Here is a 13,203-nt window from a genome sequence, read left to right on the forward strand (position 1 = left end):
ATCTTCCTCACCCCAAACCAGCCCCTGTGTGTGTGTGTGTGTCTTCCAGCAGGGTCTTGGTTTAAAAACACACACGATTTGGGGCACCTGGGTGGCTCAGTTGGGTAAGCATCCGACTTCGGCTCAGGTCACGATCTCACTGTCCGTGGGTTCGAGCCCCCCGTCGGGCTCTGTGCTGATGGCTCAGAGCCTGGAGCCTATTTCAGATTCTGTGTCTCCCTCTCTCTCTGCCCCTCCCCCGTTCATGCTCTGTCTCTCTCTGTCTCAAAAATAAATAAATGTTAAAAAAAAATTTAAAAAAAAACACACACGATTTAAGAGAGACTGTGGCTGGTCATTTTTTTAGGCTTGATTAACAAAAGTTGTTTTAAGTGCTTGTTTCAAAATCCTTCATTTCAATTTCTGTATCTCACTCGGAGTAGGTAAGCACTGTCAAAGATAAGTCAGGGTATGAATCTTGGCATGCAATCAAAATGATAACCTAAATTTTCGGAAAATGTAAGCGTTTACAGTGCATGTTCGCGTGTATTGTTTCATTTCATCCTTAACGTGTAAAGGAGGGGTTGTCTTCATTGCTCAGATGAAACAACAGATTCACAGAAGTTCAGGGACTCACTCACAGATATACAATAATGGCTAAGAGTTACACAGGAGACTACTTCCAATGCACTAAACATCTTTTCTGTTTTGACCCAATGTTGGAGATATTACATTACACTTGCATTTTATAAATCTAGAAACTGAGACAAAAATGTCCCTGAACACACCCCAGGTCATATCCCAGGCGCATGCTATTCCCTATCTGCTTATCAGCAAAATAGGGCTTGAATTCTTCTGATCCAGGTCAAATGACTTTTGTACAGTATCAGTAAATATAACAAAGTAGCAAAACCCAACAACCAAAAACACAAATGAAGTTGACCACATGGAAAGATGATCAGACTAGAATCTGAAAACGTTATGTTTTCCCAGCACCCTAATAATGTCCTATAAGGATTTATGTATTTTGCACTAAAAGTTCACCATTTTAACTAAGAGAAACTAAGATAATTTACAGAATAGCACATAAGATTGAAGTATCTTGGAATTTTCAGATGTAGTATTCAGCTCTTTTTGTTTCGCAGTCCTTAAAAATCAGTTAATATATTGTATATCCCAGTCCTGCCATCTGTTAATCTAATTTAAATCATTTTGCATTTAAAATTATTATTAAGCTTACTTTAGAGAAATAATAAGCATGAAAAACACATGATATATGTACAGATAATAAAAAACATAGTCATATATTTCAAAGAGTTAAAACATATTCTTGAAAAGGTTAATTGGACCACAGATGTGAGTGTGTGCGTGTGTTTGCACATATGCATATACAACTCTGCAGTTTTCCATTTTACTGATCAGCAATTGCTCTTAAGGAGGAGATCTGGGTTTATACTGACTTTTTTTTTTTAACATTTATTTATTTTTGAGACAGAGAGAGACAGAGCATGAACGGGGGAGGGGCAGAGAGAGAGGGAGACACAGAATCTGAAACAGGCCCCGGGCTCTGAGCTGTCAGCACAGAGCCCGACGCAGGGCTCGAACTCACAGACTGTGAGATCATGACCCGAGCCAAAGTCGGACGCTCAATCGACTGAGCCACCCAGGTGCCCCTATACTGACTTTTTATAGGATTATAAGTGATACCTGCCAGTTGAAGCAATTTGAATTATAGTATCAACAACTCCAAAGAATTATTTGTTGTTTTCAATCAAGTTTTTTATTATGATTTTTTGCTATGTTTCTCCATTTTCCTACTTATGAAAATAAGATATTATATTGATTATACTCGCTTTTACACATTTGTACAAGAAAATGGATTTTTCATAAAAATCTCTGCAGTAGGGGTGCCCGGGTGGCTCTCTCTTTCCCTCTGCCCCTCTTCCCTGCTCATGTGCTGTCTGTCTCTCTCTCTCTAAAATAAAAAAGAAAAATTTAAAAAATCTCTGCAGTAGTCTTAATGTGGAAATTCCACCATCCCAGAAAGGAAAGATGGGTGGTCACTGGCTAACCTGTTTGACACAGGTAGAGGCCAGGGTGCAGGGAGCTCCAATGCCCGGGGCTAAGCCTTGAATCGGGACAGATGAAGAGAAAGGTGAATCCAATGAACCGAGCAAGGAAACAAAAGAAGTAGGAGACAAAAGGCTAGGAGCTGGGACACCAGAATTGACTGAACACATTCCAGATGGATGCCGCAAGGCTGAACTGTCATGAAGGAAGAGGGCTTCCCTGGGGTGCAGAGTCCTTTGGGGCTTGTCTTAGGAAGAGGAAAAGTCAGTAGAGAATGTGGGTCATAGCATTGTTCTCCGGTGGAATTTGCTTGCATACAAATAAGGAATCTTTGTTTCTCGTTTTCAGAAACGTTTTAGTTTGGAAAATTGTAGACACTCGACAACGGTACAAAGAAGGGAATGATAAATCCCCATGTACCAGCCCTTCCACAATTTTGCCAGCCTTCTTTCATTCATCCCTCCCCACTCTTATTTATTATTCTTGCCAGCACATTTTAAAGCGCATTCCAGACATCAGGCCTTTCCTACTCTTCATTATGCATCTCAAACTGGTGCTTCTTCATGAAGCATCTCTAATTGATAAGTAAACTGAAAAATGAAAAGGTCTTTAGTGCTATATAAGACCATGTTTATATTAAAATGCCTTGATTGTCTCAAAGGTGTTCAGTTTGGATCAGGGTCCAAACAAGACTCCCATGTTAATTTTGATCGTTTTGTCTCAAGATTCTTTTATTCTATTCCTTGCCAGCTGCCCTTTTTCTACATCTTTGATTTACTGGAGAAACTGGGGCATTTTCCCTGAAAGAGCAATGTCCCATATTTCAGATCATGTCACTTAACTTATTCTTCCATGTCTCTTATTTCTCCTAAACTGCAATATAGATAGAGATACCTGATTGAATTTAGAGTGATTTTTTAGGCAAGAGTACATCATGGGAGATGCTGTAAATAAAATATTTACAACCCATGGGCCATATCTGATCTATAGACATGGTCTTATTTGGCCCATACAGTTTTTTTTTTTATGCTTTATTTGGCCCATATAGTTAAAAAATAAAAAGCTGTATCAGTTTCTGAAATCAATCTGGGTTTTGCCAGGAAACAGATGGTACTCTCATGCAAACTCTTTATAAGGGTATGGACAGAAGTTGGGGAAACAACAATGAATGACAAGCCATTCTGGGGCTTGTAACTGCGGGGAATTGTCACATTCCCCCACCTGAAGGGCTTCTGGACAGGGGTCTTTGGTAGAGGACAGTCATCACAGACACCCAAACCCAACCTAAACCGATACCTGCAGAGAGGGGCATGGAGAAGTAACTCTCTTACCTCAACGTCCTCCCTTCCTCAGTGACCCTCTGGCTGGTGACTCCCACTGGCTGAGCACAACAGGAAGCCAGAGGGCAAAGAAGCCCATTGGTACTGTACCTAAAGGCCAGCCTCCCCCCAGGGAATCAAGTCAGGAAGGGTGGAGAGTGGATCTGGAGGGGTAACACCTGCCACTATTTACAGTTAAAAGGTTTTATAACAATATAAAATTCTGCATTTTCAGCTTCTCTTGTCACATGAGATGTTCTGGCAGCCCGGAGAGCCTGATATTAACAACTGGCTAGAGCCCAGCAATGGCTGCCCTGTGGCAGGACATAGGAATGTGCTGTGAACCTCAGATCGTTACCAGGAAGAACAGGAGGGCAGACAGGAGAGAAGCCTGGGACTGTACTGATTACTTACCTAGAAATCGAGATCTTAATCCAGAAGGGTGCTGAGTTTACTTTGAATTAGCGAGATTATGTTTTTCTTTGCTATTAGAAGTAATGGAGGTTCATATGAATTTAGCTTAAATTAGAGAAAAGCAAAGAAACGTTTTTGCAAACTTGAGTATTGCATTAATATGAAGTGTGATTATCAGAATACAGAAAAGAAAATCCTCCTGTATTTACAGGTGCGCTGAAATACGCATTGTGGCTGATTGCCATGTGTTAAAATGGATATTCTGCTGAAAACAATAATCATGTTTCAGAATGAATTTCTAGCCTACAAGAATAAATCTGGAAATATTTACTTAAAAGCAATTATGAAAAAAGTTTTTTTAATCTTTGTAAGCAAACTAAAATTTTTGACATTACAGCATGGGAATGATAATTTTTCAGCACTGCCAGCTGCTAGGCTGTTACTAAGATTCTGCACACTGTGGACACTGAATATACGGGGCCACCATATACAGTAGCTCAGGTTATACACTGCACAATACTAGGTAGTGTCAATCACTACGTGGGGTCTGTAAATAGGAATTTTTCTATTACTTTCTCCTATTCTTTACAGTAGTTATTATTTCTGCATTAAGGCTGCTTAATCATGGATGTTACTATGCATAATTTAAAATTATTCTTTATTTGTGAAATGTTCAAATGTATAGTCACTATTCTGTTTTCCCGTATGATGAGAAGAATTCATAAGTAAGAATTTTCCTTTATATACTCATAGCCCAGATGGAAATAGGTAAAATTAAATACAGTTCTTAAGAATTTAAGAATGTAGTCACTTACAGTTATTTTATGTAAAATTACAAATTAAAGTTTAACAATTTTACAGATATTAGAATTATGGTATTATCCAATCTTGAATATTATGCCTTCTATTATGTAAATTTTTATAGGATATGTTGACTTAAAAAAGATACAATACACTTCCTAAATGTTTCCAGCTAATGCACTTGCTTAATATTCTAATTAAGTATCAATCTGTTGTCTACCTCATCTAATTATTTTTAAATTCCTATGTGCTTTTGTAAATAATTTTAGTAACTTTATAAGTCACCATTAATTATCATTACATGTCAGAGGAACCTGGCTGGCTTCGTCTGAAGAGCATGAGACTCTTGATCTCGGGGTCACAAGTTGAAGCCCCCAATGGGTGTAGAGATTACTTTAAAAAAAAGAAGAAAAAGTCATCATTACATGTCAACTTACAGTAACAAATATGCATGCACTTCAACTTACTAATAGAATTTCAATATATAGAACACATAAGGGTGTGTTTCACTTTAAATTAGGGAGAATGAAAGCAAATATTCAGATAGTCACAGAGAATTTGAGTGACAGGTCCTACTGGCATAATAAAGTTGTTAGGCTGATTATGTGTGATGGTGACCTACCTGAATACACGATCATTGGTCATGGTCAAATTCAAGAATATGAGAAATGAGAGTAAAAAAAGCAATCAGCTTTTCAGCCTTACAACGGCAAAGACCGAAACCAGAGCCAAGGACTAGATTTTGGCAGAATATCAAGGCAAAAGGCAACATAGATATCTCTTTCTAGCTGTTATCTGAAAATATTCTTCTGCATAAACTTAAAATAAATGGATCACTCTAGGGATGCCTGGGTGGCTCAGTCGGCTAAAGGCCAGACTTCGGCTCAGGTCATGATCACACGGTTCATGAGTTCGAGCCCCACATCAGGCTCCGTGCTGACAGCTCAGAGCCTGGAGCCTGCTTCAGATTCTGTGTCTCCTTCTCTCTCTGCCCCTCTCCACCCTCCCTCTCTCTCTCAAAAATAAACATTAAAAAAAATTTTTTTAAAAGGGGGTGCCTGGGTGGCTCAGTCAGTTGAGCATCTGACTTTGGCTCAGGTCATAATCTTGTGGTCTATGAGTTCGAGCCCCACATCAGGCTCTGTGCTGACAGCTCAGAGCCTGGGGCCTGCTTCGGATTCTGTGTTTCCTTCTCCCTCTGCCCCTTGACCCACTCTCTCTCTCTTTCTCTCTCAAAAATATATAAAATTTAAAAAGATTTTTAAAAAAATAAATAGATCGCTGTAAAAACTCCTAGATATTAGGACAGAAAGTGGCAGCTAATGTGCATTGAGAACGAACTATCTGGTTGGTCATTGTACCAAAAACTTTATCTTCATCATCCAATTTAATCCTCCTGATGGCCATGAGGTCAGTACCATGATTATGCCCAACTCATGGATGGGGAACTGAGAAAGAACTTCACAAAAACCATACTCATTGTGGGTGATCCATACCCAGAGTCTAGTTTAGTTTAATATGTGTGGAGTTCAGGTCAAGAACTTGCCACGAACCCTTGGCTTCCATAGAGAGGAGGGGAGAGAAAAAAGAATGTGTATGCTTCCCAGACACCACAGTATCCTAGGGGCTCCTTGCCTAACCCATCAGCTACCAAGTGATGGGCAGTATGAAGGCCTGGGGAACATGGGTCAAAAGCAAAGAGTAGGAGTGATGAGAATAGTGAACAGAAGACGTTGCATTTGCAACGAAGGCACTGCCTTTGGCTTGGGTCCCATTCTCCTCATCTCTCTCCAGGACTATTGTATAAGACCGGAGACGGGTATCAAACTTAAACTAGAGGACAGAGACATAAAGCAAAGGTCTCATAGGGTCACCATGATTCAAACATCTCCTACAAAGCACAGCATATATGGTTTTGTGTATACAGCCTAACTAAATTCATGCATCAAAGTTTGAGAACCACTGAGCTGACATAAAAAAAAAAGGGAAGGAAAATAAATTCATTTGTCTGGGCAGTCAAACCCGGCTTTTTAAAGAATGACTATCAATTCTCTTGTGTTGATGGTAAATGGGTGGGGAATCCCAAAATGTTTACTAGATCTCATTAATATTAAGTCTCTGTAACATTAAAAAAATTTTTTTAATGTTTATTTATTCCTGAGAGAGAGAGAGAGCAAGCATAAGGAGGGGAAGGGTAGAGCAAGACAGACACACAGAATCTCCAGGTTGTGAGCTGTCAGCACAGAGCCCGATGCGGGGCTCAAACCCACGAACCGTGAGCTCATGACCTGAGCCAAAATCAGATGCTCAACCTGCTAAGCCACCCAGGCACCCCTAAGTCTCTGTAACTCTAACTTTAATGCATGGTAAGAGACTTTACTTTCCTGCTGTTGTAAGGATTTAAGGAGTCACACCCTACAAGGGGATTCAGTTCTAAAGTCTGAGTGTAGATTAAGCTAAAGTTACAGTTTTCTCAAATTTTATCCTAAATTTTCTTCCTAGAATGCAAATCTGGTCACATCACACTCTTCCACAGAATCCTTCCATAGACTGAGTTGCTGATCTCTGATTTCACTGACAATAATTACAGGGGATAATAGGTGTTCAGTGAAACACCCCTTACCCCCAGTGGCAAGACCTTCCATGGCTCATCATCCCCCACATACAAGCATGTGACCCACGGGGATACAGGTCATAGTTTGGGGTTTATTGTTAAACTTGATTTGGTTCACCATTTAATTGGTCTGGTTAAGCCACATGGACAGTGTCACCTAATGGTTGCAGCCTCAATCACCATAGATGGCATAATCCAAAGCCACTCAAACACAGAAGTGTATGAGTTTCTAGGGTGCCTGGGTGGCTCAGTCGATTAAGCGGCCAACCCTTGATTTCGGCTCAGGTCGTGATCTCATGGTTCATGAGTTTGAGCCCCGCATTGGGTTCTGTGCTAACAGCACAGAGCCTGCTTTGGATCCTCTGTCTCCTTCTCTCTGCCCCTCCCCTGCTCGTGCTCTCGCTCTCCCTCTGACTCAAAAATAAACATTAAAAAATTTTTTTAAAAAGTGTATGAATTTCTATTAATCAGAAACAAGGGTGTGCTATTCAAATATTTGTACACTTAGGAGGGAAGTGAGAGGTGTCCCCGTTCAGGAGATGCTCGAGAGTCAGGCACAAGCCTTTTCCAAATCTGGCCCCTGTCAACCTTCCAGCCACGTCCCCTGCCACAACCCATGTTTACTACCCCCCAGTCCCCCCTTTACACTCAGTACTTGTCGCCTGCCATTCCTTTCCTTGGTCCTGCCTTCTACAGCTCTTCTTTGACGGTCCTCCCCAAAGACTTCTCTACAAGTTTTTCTTTCCTGATTTATTATCCCTCCCTAAAGTACAGTTCATCTTCTTTGACATCTCACTTAAGTCAACTATCACTTTTCTTAACTGTAATGTAATTAATTATTGACAGAAAGAAAGGAAAAAGAGGGAGGGGGAGGAGATAGTTTCGAATGGAGAATAAAGACTATTATAAATAAATGTAGTATGTGAGGCAGGTGTCTCTAAAATGGGTAGGATCAGAATATCAAAAAATATGATTTCTCCACACAGGCCTCCAGTTATGGCGCAAATAAGTCATAGGAAGGCAAGGCACCGAGTAGGGAATATAGTCAACCGTGTCGTAATAGTGTTGTATGGTGACAGATGGTGCCTCCCTGGCGGTGAGCACGGCAGAACATATAGGCTTGTTGAATCACTATGCTGAATACCTGGAACTAATGTCAACTTGTATGTCAACTGTACTTCCATTAAAAAATGAAGATATTCTGGGGTGCCTGGGTGGCTCAGTCGGTTAAGCACTGGATTCTTGATTTCAGCTCAGGCCATGATCCCACAGTTCGTGAGATGGAGCCCTAGGTCAGGATCTGTGCTGATGGGGTGGAACCCGCTTGGGGGTCTCTCTCTCCCTCTCTTTCTCTGCCCCTCCCCTGATCCTGCACACATGCATGCTCTTTCCCTCTCTCTCTCAAAAAAAAAAATTTAAGTGTTTATTTATTATAGAAAGACAGAAAGAGACAGAGCATGAGCATGGGAGGGGCAGAGAGAGGGGGAGACACAGAATCCAAAGCAGGTTCTATCCTCCGAGCTGTCAGCACAGAGCCGACACAGGGCTCGAACTCACAAACCGTGAGATCATGACCTGAGCCAAAGTTGGATGCCTAACCGACTGAGCCACCCACGTGCCAGCCCAGCCCCTCCAAATTTTTTTTTTTTTTTAAAGTCAAGAGGAGGACCCGGGTGGCTCAGTCGGTTAGGACTCCGACTTTAGCTCAGGTCATGATCTCACAGTTCGTGGGTTAGAGCCCCATGTTGGGATCTGTGCTGACAGCTCAGAGCCTGGAGCCTGCTTCGGATTCTGGGTCTCCCTCTCTCTCTGCCCCTCCCCCACTCATTCTCTGTCTGTCTCTGTTTCTCTCTCTCTCTCTCTCTCAAAAAATAAATAAACATTAAAAAAATTTTTAGGGGCTCCTGGGTGGCTCACTCTGTTGAGCATCCGACTTCGGCTCAGGTCATGATCTCACGGGTCGTGGGTTTGAGCCTCATACCAGGCTCTGTGCTGACAGCTCGGAGCCTGGAGCCTGCTTCTGATTCTGTGTCTCCCTCTCTCTCTGCCCCTTACCCTGCTCACACTCTGTCTCTCTCTGTCTCAAAAATAAATATTTAAAAAAATTTTTTAAATCAAGATATTCTGGGACAATTGCAGAAAGTTGAATATGGATTTTATATAAGTTAATCCTTACTATTCAGAGTGTGAGCTGTTGACCATCAGCAGCATTACCTGGGTGCTTGTAAGAAATCTGCTTCATCCCCCACCTGAGGGGATTTATACGTACCCTAGAGGTCAAGAAGCACTGTATTAGACCAAAATAAAAAATCCTTTCTCCAGCTACAGCTCCTTACTATCTAGGAGTCCACAAATCTTCTCTAGAACATCTAAAATCACGTACATCTCCCTTCTCAGAGTTCACCTCCAACTTGTCTCTGTGCCCAGTCAGGTTTACCTGACAAATTCATCTTGCCCTTATAATCTTCACTCTTCTCTGCAAACTCCTATCCTGGGTTTAAGAGCTTTTAACCCCACCCTGTCCAGAGTTACATCATAAAGCATCCTCCATTCACTGGATTATGAAGGTCACCATGCTCCTATCTCTTCCTCTTCATTTTCAGGAGTGGGCACCAAGAGGGATTCTTTGGCCCAGCAAATGAATATTTGAGTATTTATTGCTTCACTTACCTTAGCCCCCGTCCCATCCATTCACTCACTCAACAAACATTTGCTGAATTGTGATAAATGCAAGGTGCTTGCCAGGGGCTACATAATCTACTTAGATTAGAGATCCGAATCATTCTTTGAGTCTTCCTTTCAAAGGCTTTTCTTTCGCACTCTTCCTCTCAAAAACCCACACAACTGTTCTTATCTTATTTCCGTTGCAAGTCTCTAATTTTCTTGCGAGAATTTTTGATTAAAAAAAATTAACCGTATAAGCAACTGTCAAGCAATATACAGTCACGGCAGTTCCAGAAGCATCTATGTACTGCTGAATTTACTTTATCAACCCCAAATTTTGCTAAGAGGCCCTTCTCTTGCCCAATTTCCTTAGAAGTGTATTGCCTCCCCATCAGGCTGGGTTGCTTATTCTCAGGTTTCTATTTTAGGTTTTGTCCCCCAGAAAAAGCCCTGACACGAGATGTGAGTCCAGGTCGTCTGTCTGAGGTGGTTTCCACACAGCAGTCAAGAGTGTGACCCTGAAAGGAGGCCGGGCTTTATTGTGACCTGGTTTAGGAGTCCAGGAAAAACCATCGTTTCATCCTGACACACACCCGCAGTTTTCTCCTGATATACACCTGCAGTCAACTCGTATTCCCTGTGTTCAACTTCAGCTATTTCTTAAACGAATGCAACTCAGGGGTGCCTGGTTAAGCATCCAACTTCAACGCAGGTCATGATCTCACAGTTGGTGGGTTAGAGCCCCATGTTGGGATCTGTGCTGACAGCTCAGAGCCTGGAGCCTGCTTGGGATTCTGTATCTCCCTCTCTCTCTGCCCCTCCCTTGCTTGCTTTTCTCTCTCTCTCTCTCTCTCTCTCTCTCCAAAAATAAACATTAAAAAAAATGAATGCAACTCAAAAATTTAAGTATTAGCCAGAAATTGCTCATAGGTAGCTCTTTCAGTGGTAGTCTTTCAGATTTCTACTTCTTAAGTCAGAGGGAAAAAGAGAATTGTGGTATTTTCACTTTTATTAGCTCTGGTTTGCATAAGACAGTGGTGTAAGCTGTGCTTTGAAGCTATGCCACGGCCCTGCCAGGGGCCCCACGGCCTCCTGTGAGGGTGGTAGTGGCTTGGCCCCAAAGCTGGGTCTGCTTTCTCCTTATCATGTTATTCCTGTTTTGTCAATGTGATGATGACCATACACTATTATTTTAAAAGTGAAAACATATGGGTTCTTTTCCATTTTAATTTTTACAGCTCTTCTGTATCTATAAAAGTACACGATGTTTGCTATAGAAAACTCAAAAAAGGTAAAGAGAATAAAATTAAAATATCACTTAGAGATAATCACTTTGAACATCTGATGTCTATCTTGCTTGTGTATTTATAAAAATTATACACATTTTTAATACAAAGTTGACACTACATTATACATTTAATGTATAACTGTTTTAATGTCTCCTAGGTGTAAAGTTTTTCACTTAAGCATTGCTTTTTAAAGATTTCAGTTTAGGGGCACCTGGGTGGCTCAGTCGATTAAGCATCCGACTTTGGCTCAGGTCACGATCTTGTAGTTCACGAGTTTGAGCACCAAGTCAGGCTCTGTGCTGACAGCTCAGAGCCTGGAGCTGCTTTGGATTCTGTGTCTCCCTCTCTCTCTGCCAACCCCTCCAAAAAAAGAAAGAAAGAAAAAAAAAGATTTCAGTTTATACACTCTATAAGGTTTTACAAATGCTATTTGACATCTACAAGTAAAACTATTTTATAAAAAAGTGAAGCACTCATTTCCCTTTTTTAGATGGGTATACTTACATGTAAACCCACCAGTCTGTATTTTCTGGCCATCAAAAATTCTCTCTAGCTTAAATCACAGGAATGTACCCCAAAAACTAAGAGCACACTGTATACACTGTATGTTAGCCCACTTGACAATAAATTATACTAAAAAAATTCTAACTTAAGAACTAGAAAGTAGCATTTCTAAAAAACAAGAATTTCTCAGCAGTTTTATCTAAAGATTGGCCTTTACAGGATGTGAACATTTTAAGATTTGATTCATAAGAACATTTACATTGACCTTTTGCTCAGTTTGCTTTGGAAAAGTACACGATGTGATGGATCTAAGCATTAGTAAATGCTTTTAATAAAAAATAAATTCCATTTCTCCTGAGAACAAGAGGTCATATTCTTTTTTTTTTTTTTTTAAGAGGTCATATTCTTTATTTGAGCAATGTTAGGTAGCTATAAGTTAAAAGAAAATCACAGAGAAATTACCGATTAAAAAGAACTTAAATTCTCTTCCCCCCTATAAAATGTGCCAGTTTATGGTCAGAGATCTCTCCTTCTCCAAGGAAAGCTCTGTTCTGAGATAGTCACAATGTATTCTCTGTTGAAAATTACTTGCTTTGTACAGTGATACACATCTTGAAACACACTATCAAAGATAACAACTTCCTGAGTTCTCATTAAAAGCCTGTGAGTTGGGCAGTCCAGAGTTACTATTCCATTTCATAGAGGAGTTTGGTTAAGCCGTCTGCTAAAGTGGCCCTCAAGGACTCCCACCTGGGATTCATGCCCTTGTATAATCTTTGTCCCCTGAGTGTGGGCTGGACATAGGGACTTGCTCTTATACCTACAGAATACAATATAGGTGAGCAGATGTCCCGTTGTGACCAGGTTCGAAAAGCCTACAATTTCTGTCTGCGGAACAGATTCTATTGTCGCTCAGCTTACATGCTTGGATGAAGCACGCTGCCATGCTGGAAAGTCTCACATGACAAGGAACTGAATCCTGCCAACAGTCACGTGACCTTGAAAAAGGATCCTTCTCCGGTTAAACCCTGAGATGACTAGAGTCCAACCTAGTCAATTCCCTGACTGCAGCTCATAGGAAACCCTGAAGCTAAGCTCTGCTCAGATTCCTAGCCCACAGAAACTATGAAATAATAAATGTGCATTATCTTAAGCTGCTTTGTGGCAATTTGTTACCCAGAAATAGATAACTAATGCTAGGGATAAACTGAGACTAAAGGTAACCTGTCTGTGGAAACGGTTAAACATGGCCCCAAATTCTTTGACACTCCTGCCATCCAGAGCGGAGTTCTCTGTCCCCTCTACTTGCATCTGGGCAGGCTTGGGATTGCTTCCAACCATCAAGTACACTGGAAGTGATACTATGCGATTTCTCAGGCTGCGTTGTTCAAAGGCCATGTAGCATCTATTCTGATTACTGAAGCCCTGAGCTGCTGTGCAATGAGTCCGACCACCCGGAGGCTGCCATGCTGTGAGGAAGTCCACGCCACTTGAGAGGCCTCATGTGGGCACTCCAGACCACAATCCCCACTGACCCTGCTCATCCCAG

General features: G+C 41.2%; 1 protein-coding gene across 2 annotated transcripts in view; it reads right to left on the bottom strand.

Annotated features, from left to right (window-relative positions):
* GNAQ (G protein subunit alpha q) overlaps positions 1-9,645 on the bottom strand; it is a 349,957-nt gene extending 340,312 nt beyond the window's left edge. Inside the window, exons 1-2 of one of the 2 annotated variants that reach the window (XM_042911855.1) lie at positions 9,467-9,645; positions 4,885-4,976 (exon numbers count right to left, since the gene is read on the bottom strand). The gene's annotated coding sequence lies outside the window, so the exon portion shown is untranslated. The remainder of the gene's footprint in view (positions 1-4,884; positions 4,977-9,466) is intronic. The other variant, XM_042911857.1, reaches the window with a different exon arrangement.
* Positions 9,646-13,203: the final 3,558 nt, after the last annotated feature.

Source organism: Panthera leo, chromosome D4 (genome assembly GCF_018350215.1).
Source record: "Panthera leo isolate Ple1 chromosome D4, P.leo_Ple1_pat1.1, whole genome shotgun sequence".
In the NCBI taxonomy this organism is placed as follows: Eukaryota; Metazoa; Chordata; class Mammalia; order Carnivora; family Felidae; genus Panthera; species Panthera leo.